The sequence below is a fragment of the Eufriesea mexicana genome, unplaced genomic scaffold (genome assembly GCF_001483705.2).
Source record: "Eufriesea mexicana isolate 0111107269 unplaced genomic scaffold, ASM148370v2 scaffold5190, whole genome shotgun sequence".
Lineage (NCBI taxonomy): Eukaryota > Metazoa > Arthropoda > Insecta > Hymenoptera > Apidae > Eufriesea > Eufriesea mexicana.
The window spans coordinates 1,039,243-1,047,618 of record NW_016913149.1 but is presented as its reverse complement, the minus strand read 5'-3'; the positions used below and the strand labels follow the sequence as shown (position 1 = coordinate 1,047,618).

Sequence of the window (8,376 nt, the reverse complement as noted above, 5' to 3'; positions counted from 1 at the left end):
TGTCAGAAATAATACAGTTGAAATGATAAAATGTTATTACTACTTACAGAAAAATTAAATATGACGCAGAGAATAACTTCGAGATAGAATTGAAGAGCTTCCAATTTGAAATGTATCGGAAGTAATGCGATTATAATTGCAAAATTATTTTTAACTGACGAATATTTCAGCTGGGATAAATTAAATATGACAAAGGAGAAAGCCAGAAAGGTATATTAAAGAGGAAGTATGAAACTTTTGAGAGACTTGCCCGCATACTTTTTGACAACTGCGACGGCCGGGAATTATTCGTACATTACCGAATTCAAATTAATTTCACGCGCGGCACCGTAAATCAAAGCTCGCCGGTCTATAACGGGTGGACCCTAAATCACTGCGCGGTAATTGCAGCACCGCTCGGCCGGATCTGCGCGCGGTATACGTACCGGAACTACCTAACAGATGAGGGTATTGAACGGAACATTTTGTTCCGTTGAAAAGAGATTAAAGACCACAATCTTCCTCCTTTTTTTCCCTACGAATATATTGCTTTCTGGGTAATAAAAATGATAAACTGTAAAGCAACGGTTTTAAAGTTATATTCGAAGTAAGACGAATATCGAAATTGATATTCGTTTCACGCGATTAACAAAGTATCGGAGAAGTTTCATTTTCAAGAAAATTAAATGAGAACGGGTTTCGTCTAACCTCTAATTTTCATTGAAAACGCGATAAATTTTGGTATATCGACTTATATGGGGCACCTGGAATTTTCTATATAAATAACGTGTCGTGTAGAGAACGATAGTATAGTATTAATTTACGAGTATATTATTTATGTATTAGGTTAGAGTACTCGATTCGATGGTTTATAGGTTAGGATATTTATACGTGTACTTCGATAGATGATCCTTAATATTAAATTCTAACACTAAATTAGTTAAAGTGACTGGTTCTAAAGTGTCCGTTCTTGAAATTATTGAAAACATATTTTGGTGAAATTGAGGTTAACTTTTATATAATTTTCGTATAGTTATACTTAGGTAAAAATGATTACATAATATTTTAATCGCATTTTCTATTCTACCATTGCAGAAAATAATACGTTAAAATGATAAATATTCCTTGGTCAACGAAGATTGGGGTATTCTACTTATTTTAACACGAAATATTAAAAAAAAAGTTAAAATACTCTGTTTAAAATTTTGTCTAAAACGATTATAAATTTGAAAATCGTCTACCAAAGAAAACACACGTTGTTCGACTCTTGTCGACGCAAAGCATCGCGTGTTCCACTTCTTTGCAGAACAAACGACACGAGTCCTCGCGCGTTAACAAGGAGGAAGGTGAGATTTCGTGCAAAAGCACGTCAACCGAGTGCACGATATATTGGACCGGAGCCGGGTCAGTTTAAAGGAAGAAGGAAGAAAAGGTCGGGAAAAAGCGGAAGCATAAAGGGCCGTCTTTCAACAAGGCTAATTTTTCGTGCAACCCCTCTGTATCAAGATCACGTATGCCATTTTGCCTCTAGGCACGATTCTGGTGAAAATTCATGCGTCGTATTTCTACCTTCAGCCTTATTCTTCTCGTTGGTGAGATAGAGGATAGAGTTGAAGGGCCACGTGCAATTTTTAAATAAATTTTTTATCCCTTCTTATACCGTCAAGCCAAGTATTTACTTTTTGTCAAAGATTCTAGTTATTATCGTTACTCTAGTTACTTTAGTTAGTTATTCTAGTTATAAACCAGGTTTAACGTGAATTATAAATAATACACGATGGTGAACTAATTGATCAGAATATTAAGTGTAACCATAACCTATAAATTGTACCTATTCACGTAAAACTGAACATTTTTCATATATTCGTTCGATCTTTCCCAAAAATTAAATATAACCTCTGGAACCGCCATCTTAGAAACCCTTTTATACCCTACATCTTCGGCACACGAATGAAATCTATAGTACACTCAATAACGAATGTGCTTTTGTCCTCCTTTCGATCACCTATTCTAAAATAAAAATAATTAAATTTAAAATGTATCGAATAGTAAATGTGATGTATGTCTGATCTTAAAATAAAACAAGATGCTTCCCTACGACTTGAAACATCCTACCACTTCTCTCTCTCCATACGCAAACCCTTACCCCTATCGATACAGACCTAACCTAACTCTATCTACACCGAACCCCAGCGAATCGAACGGAACGCAATTACTCGTCTAATTACCAACTTCGCGGTAATCTTATTCCCTCTATCGTGGTAACGTTGACTCCTAAACATCCCTGTTCTGGGAGCAGAATCCGTGCACACAGCAGTGCATGAAGTCGTCACTCGGTCAGGATTGCCGGAGACTCAATGACGACTGACGAGGCGTCCTAGGGGTTGGAGACTGGGGACAAAGATGGACGTAGGCTGGATAGAAAGAGAATCGCCGTTAAAACGGAATAGACGGGGTTAGAGGACGGAAAGAAAGAGGAAGATAAAGGAAAGAGAGCGGAAGAGAGGAGACAGAGAGAGAAGCGAGAGGGAGAGTGTGGCTAGTGATTGGATTACAGTCAGGGAGTCCCCGTGGACTCGCCAAATGACCGGGACAAATTGCCCCTCGCCTTCGGGAATACTTATATATCTGGAGCGATCGAGCTTCACGTGTCCTCTCAGGTCCTGTTGCCTTCCTCCTGTGCACACCCACCCACACATTTGTACAGTGCCTACAAATGACGACAATGAGCGTCGTCTTGTTTGGTGTCTTGCCTCTGGAAGGCTAAGAAGGAGGACTAGTGAGATGTCGATATGAAAGGTTCATCTGATATTTTGCTTGCTTCTCAAGACTTGTTTCTAATTTCGGAGCTTTCGGATGTTTGGCGAGATTGTGGTACCGAAGTTGTCGTAAAAGGTTTATATACTTCTTGTATATTCGCACGTGTGAACAGATCGCTTGTGGAAATTCTGGAATTTGTAGAAGTTTGGTGATGTGTCTAAAAAAATTGCAGGAAAAATTTTGGCAAAATTTTAGCCTCCACGAAATGGAAAATTTTGACAAATTAAGCGTCATCGCGATCGCTGCATAAGGGAAAATTCGAAGATTTTTGAATAACAGTTGGAATTAAGTCTGGAAAATTCGTAAGAATGCCTTTCGTCGTCGACCTCGCGCACTGTACGGCCGAACGTCCCGGGGAACGTGTCCACCCCTGGAAGGTGGACGGACACACCTCTTGGATGCGGCAATTCCACCCGGCCTGGGCGTTTCTCACCCCGCACCACTCTTCTTGACGTAATAACCTGGCGTTTACCCATTGTTTATAGTCCCGGAGCATCGTAAATCGCGCGCAGGTAGTTATCGTTACTGCCAGCGTGTGCGTCTTCGAGAATTCGAATTCAGCCAGCGCGATCGGTACAGATCGGTGCATCGATGGACAATTGCACCATTCTCTGTGTATACGCGAAAGGGTGGGGCTGACGACGACGAGGATGACGGTAACGACTCTCTCAGGGGCTCTGCGAGAGACGTTCCTCGCTGCCGTATCGCTGATGGCCTTTTTACATACTATCCCCGTGGTGCTTCGTGGAAAGAAAAAATGGTTAGTAATGCTGATCGGACATGTCACATAAAATCGAGAGCTGTATGAGTCACCCAGCTCGTGTCTCTCGTGGTCTAGTGAGAGTGGTGTCCGTTTAATTGCGGTTCGACGTAGATCGTTGAATCGTGATGGAAAGATCTGATTGAAAATCGAAACTTCTTGGGTATTCCTCTAATTGGTGGTTTTGAGAGTCCGAGGATTTATGAAGAGATTCTGGACTTGCATTTTTGATGGAATGCCTAGTACTTGTAGCAGTAGCAGGTTTTGATGAATTGGACAAGTTTGGTTTATACAAGTTTGAAGAGATTTGAGATGGGACATATTTTTCCTAACTTCTGTTAATACACATTTGAAGTTTCTTTAAATTTGGAATTCTGAAGGGAAATATTGATGAAATTTTTGGAGCCATGCTATGTAACTTTTAAATGCAAAGTGCCATTTATAAATAAGTAAAAGTGTAGTTATAGTAACAGTATAGTATCAGTAGGAATAAAATAATTATTTTATTAAATTAAAAATATTAAATATTAATACGCTATAACTATAATTAACTCTTTGCACTCCTAACTGTTTCAACATTCTTTCCAATAATTCCCTGTTGGATAAGATGTAATTTAAACAAATTTTTGTTATCAATTTACCATTAATACTAGCACTGTAAATGAAATTAAATTCGCATTACCCTAAACGAAGCATAATTTAAAAGCTTGAGAAACACAAGTCTAAACAATCCTTGAATAAGCTACCTAAATTCATATTTCAACATTTTAATCCCAGTTTCCTCGAGGATCGATAACCATGTCCTTCATCAAATTTCTTATCCGATATTCCAGTTTCTTCTTCTATGAGGGTCATTAGTTAAACGTTACTTGGTATGTACGCTGGGAAATGTGCTTAAAGTAGCACGTAGATTCGCGAAGAAGATATCTTTAGGCATAGTTAAGGTACCAGCAGCGATTAGTTCGGCCATTAAAGAAAGCGGAGGAAACTAGGAATCGGTCGCGTTATCTCTGCGCTCAATTAGATCCGTAAAGAATGGCGTATAGCTCATTGATCCTCTTTGGTTCTGGTTGTAGTCGATCGACCCTCCGACCTTTTTCTCCACACGTTCCGTTGTGTTACATTCCTCCACAAAATATCGTGCTAATTTGACATTCTCTTTGAACCTTCGACACAGAAAGACGACTTTTCGCGTGACACAATAGTTACATTCGTAGATCTATCTTCTTATTAGTTAGTATATGTGGCTTGGAGATTTATTTCAGATAATAATATTTGTCAATATTATCTAGTGGATTATTGGATAAATGTATACTATAGAAGCTGGTTAATATAAATTTTTGTATGGTACTTTCAAGTCTTGTTATTTTTTAAATTAATGTAAGAAAAGTACGCTAGCATCTTGGGTGTGTGCGTTAGAAATAAAATTATTTGAATTACTATGCATAGAAGCTCACTGTGAATAAATTATTCGATGGTAAGCTGCTGATATTTTCAATAAAAAGGTTATACAATAGCTATACTAAGTAATCCCAATTAGCAACACTGCTTGGTACCTACTAAGAAAAGGTATCATCGACATTACTCGTTAACCAACGTAATACGTCAAGTGTTATAATAATATTATCAATAATACTAATTACAATTTTTAAACCTCGACGACAGAATCACCAATTATTCTTCCTATACACACCTAATCGAACCATGTCATCCCCACTCATTTGCCTCAAACCTAACATCACCTGAATTAGAATAGATACTAACAGTGTTCTTCCTTATATAATAATAATAAATCCAAATTTAAATATAATCTATTAAATATAAGTCCAAGCTTCTACTTAATCTAACCGTATCGACACAGATATCGAGGTATCGTAGAAGAATTCCTGGTATAAGGAGCCGGTGTAAATGGGACAATAAGACCGAGAACTCCGCGTCGAGGTCTCTCCGTAACTCTCCCTCGACTCTTTGGATTTCTCCCTTGGCAGGTCTGCTGCGTGGGGTTACGGAAAATCGGGATGCAGGATATCCTCGATCTGATTGTTCACGGATACAGCTGCTGACATTCCCCGTACACGTACGACGAATAGATATTATCCAGGTCTCGAGAGGATTCTCCGAGCACGTGACTGGCGCGCATCATAATAAAGCAAGTATTAACCTAGTTGTTAACTGGTTGCGTTACTTATACTGTTAAGCCCCCGTTACTGTGTACAACACGCGCTTGCCTCCCTGCAAATCGTCTTGCATTTTAATCTTCGTTATGCAGTTACTCGACATCTTCCGGATTTTCTGTTATGTTCGTATGAAACACGTCTCTCCTCTTTTTAGGTACTAGATTCGATATACTTTGTACGTGTCGCTGACTATGAAAGTGGTCTAAGTCATTTTGAAATGTCTAGAGTCTCGTGATTGAGATACACTATAGATTAAAAAAATGTATTACGGCAGAACTAGGAATTCTGCTTTATTGTAACATATTCAAAATTCAGAAGAATTTTTCGTTTAGACCACTTTCATAATATACACGTGTCCTATATGGGTTCTTTAAAATCCTCATCTTATTTAAAAATGGATGTTTCAAAATGTTAAAGAACGTAACATTTTTCATAGCATAAGAAGAAATCATGCATAATTCTAAATGGATTAACAAATTGAACTATCTTAGGTACTGCTACGTAATTTTGAATATTGTCTATCTATTTTTTAAATTTTATTAAATGGCAACTCCTACAATGCTAACTGACCTACCCTGAATATTCCTAAAACGATTATTGTACGTAAGAAACCAATTGAAACATCAAAATCATATCGAAGAAAGCCAAGAAATCAAAAGACCTATTCATTACACCCCTTAAATCCTCTGGTTTAAATTCACAAGCCATGCTCAGGTGTTCAGAAGCGACAGCCAATCACGAACCTCGCGAATCATCGTTGTCCAATCATCCAGGGCGAGGAATCAGATCGAGGCAATTAAGTCGCAATGCTCATTCCTCTTAGGGGTGGATTTACTGCTGTTTAACCCCAACTAACTTCTTCGATAAATAAGCTATACAAGCGGAGCTTACGGGGTGGAGACACATGGAGTCGCAGAGTTTGTTGTCCCAACAGAGGCGATCTGATTGCCAGTTAGTGGAGTCGAGTTAGCGCCAGTTCTGACTTTCACGAGTCCTCTTGAGCGAAGTCGTAGAGGGGATAAAACAGGAAAGGAGAAAAGAGACATCGTCGAGGAGTTGCCACGAGGAAGACCGGCCTCGTTTCGTTGAAGAGGGGCGAGTGCAAGCTCCTGATTAGTAGCCTTCGTCGGTCCTTGGGAGCGAACAATCGTCGTCTAATTCACCAGCCGATTCGATCTCGTTCGGCCACTTAGCCTTCTTCTAGTCGCGACTCCAAGTCCGCTTCTTTCCGTTACCCTCTATCCTACTTCGTATTTTTGTTTCTTTCTTGGCACGTAGATCGTCGTTCGCAATTCTCAGACCATCTAAATGGCCCTGGACCAGTCGAGGATTTGCTGCTTGGCGCTGGAAATTTCGCCATGATCAATGTATCGGCTAATCGACGTTTATCTATCGTATCAGGGCTGGATTTTTAGGTAAGTCTGGAGTTGGAATGATGTAAGGGGCAGAACTGATGTTGGCGAAGTTGATTGAAAACTATTGTTCTTGGGGGAGTTTTTAATGAATAGTCAGTTGAAGTTGAAATGTCGGCAATGTTAGTTAGAGTTGTAATCTTTAGAACTTGTAAAATAGAGTGACTGATAAGGTAGATGATAAGAAGTTTCATCTATTGGATTGTTGAGTAACATCAGGACTCATTGTAACTCGAAATGTAATATTATTGGTGTTATATAAGTATTATGCAACGTGTATTGTATATAGATGCAAAATAAGTTGTATGAGATAAAGAAGAAAATTAGTAATAATGGATGTTGTAGGGATGTTCTGCATTTGGTATAATTACCGGTTTGCAGAAATATGTGTACGTGATAAGTAATCAGTTGGTGTTGGATGATTTTTCGCCGATCGCCGTTTATCTTCCAATGTTTTCGTTTTTCTGCGATTCTGCAGGGACTCAGTTCCCCAAGGTGCATTACTTAATTGCTTTCATGATGATCTTCTGGAAGAGTGAGTATTTGAAGGATCGTTATTCTTCTCTGGGAAAGATTACATCTAATGGTATCTTGATAATGGTACTTACTGATAGAATCCTCTATTTTTATCATTTATAACTTATTCTTCCTTCAACGAGAAAGGTTGCAATCTTTATATCTTCTTTAGAAAAATCAATTAATCAAATCTTGTACTCAAATTTTATCTTGAAGGTTCCAAGTACCTTCAAGATTACTTCTCTTCATAAGCTTTACTAGAAATTGCTATATTTAAGAAATCATAGAAAACAGTTAACATCACAACCATTAATCTGCAATGTATAGTTAAATATACTATACTCAAACAATGACACCTGAAGTGAGACAATGAAGATAAATAGCTACATATATCAGTTTCCAATACTAATAATAAATGCAAAATTGTAGTTCTATAACCATATCTACAACTCTAAACTTAGTTCAATAATTTTAATATTAACTCCATCTCCAAAAAATTCCTTTCTTCTCCACCATGAAACACCATCCTCTAAACCAAATCATGATAGAAACTTCACCCCTCACCAATAGCCAACAACACCCAGCGAACATATCTCGACACACAACCTGCTCCCAAATTACAAAGATTCACTGCCGATGAAATCCTCGTATCCCCGAATCTTCATTCTCCTATCTAACATCTTTTGATTCATCTCCTTCTTTTGCAACATCT

General features: G+C 38.3%; 1 long non-coding RNA gene across 1 annotated transcript; it reads right to left on the bottom strand.

Moving 5' to 3' along the window:
- Positions 1-6,567: 6,567 nt before the first annotated feature.
- LOC108551897 (uncharacterized) lies at positions 6,568-7,837 on the bottom strand. Its single transcript, XR_001890511.1, has 3 exons — positions 7,757-7,837; positions 7,520-7,675; positions 6,568-7,080 (listed from the first exon to the last, which is right to left on the bottom strand). It is a non-coding gene; the product is annotated as an uncharacterized LOC108551897 (long non-coding RNA).
- Positions 7,838-8,376: the final 539 nt, after the last annotated feature.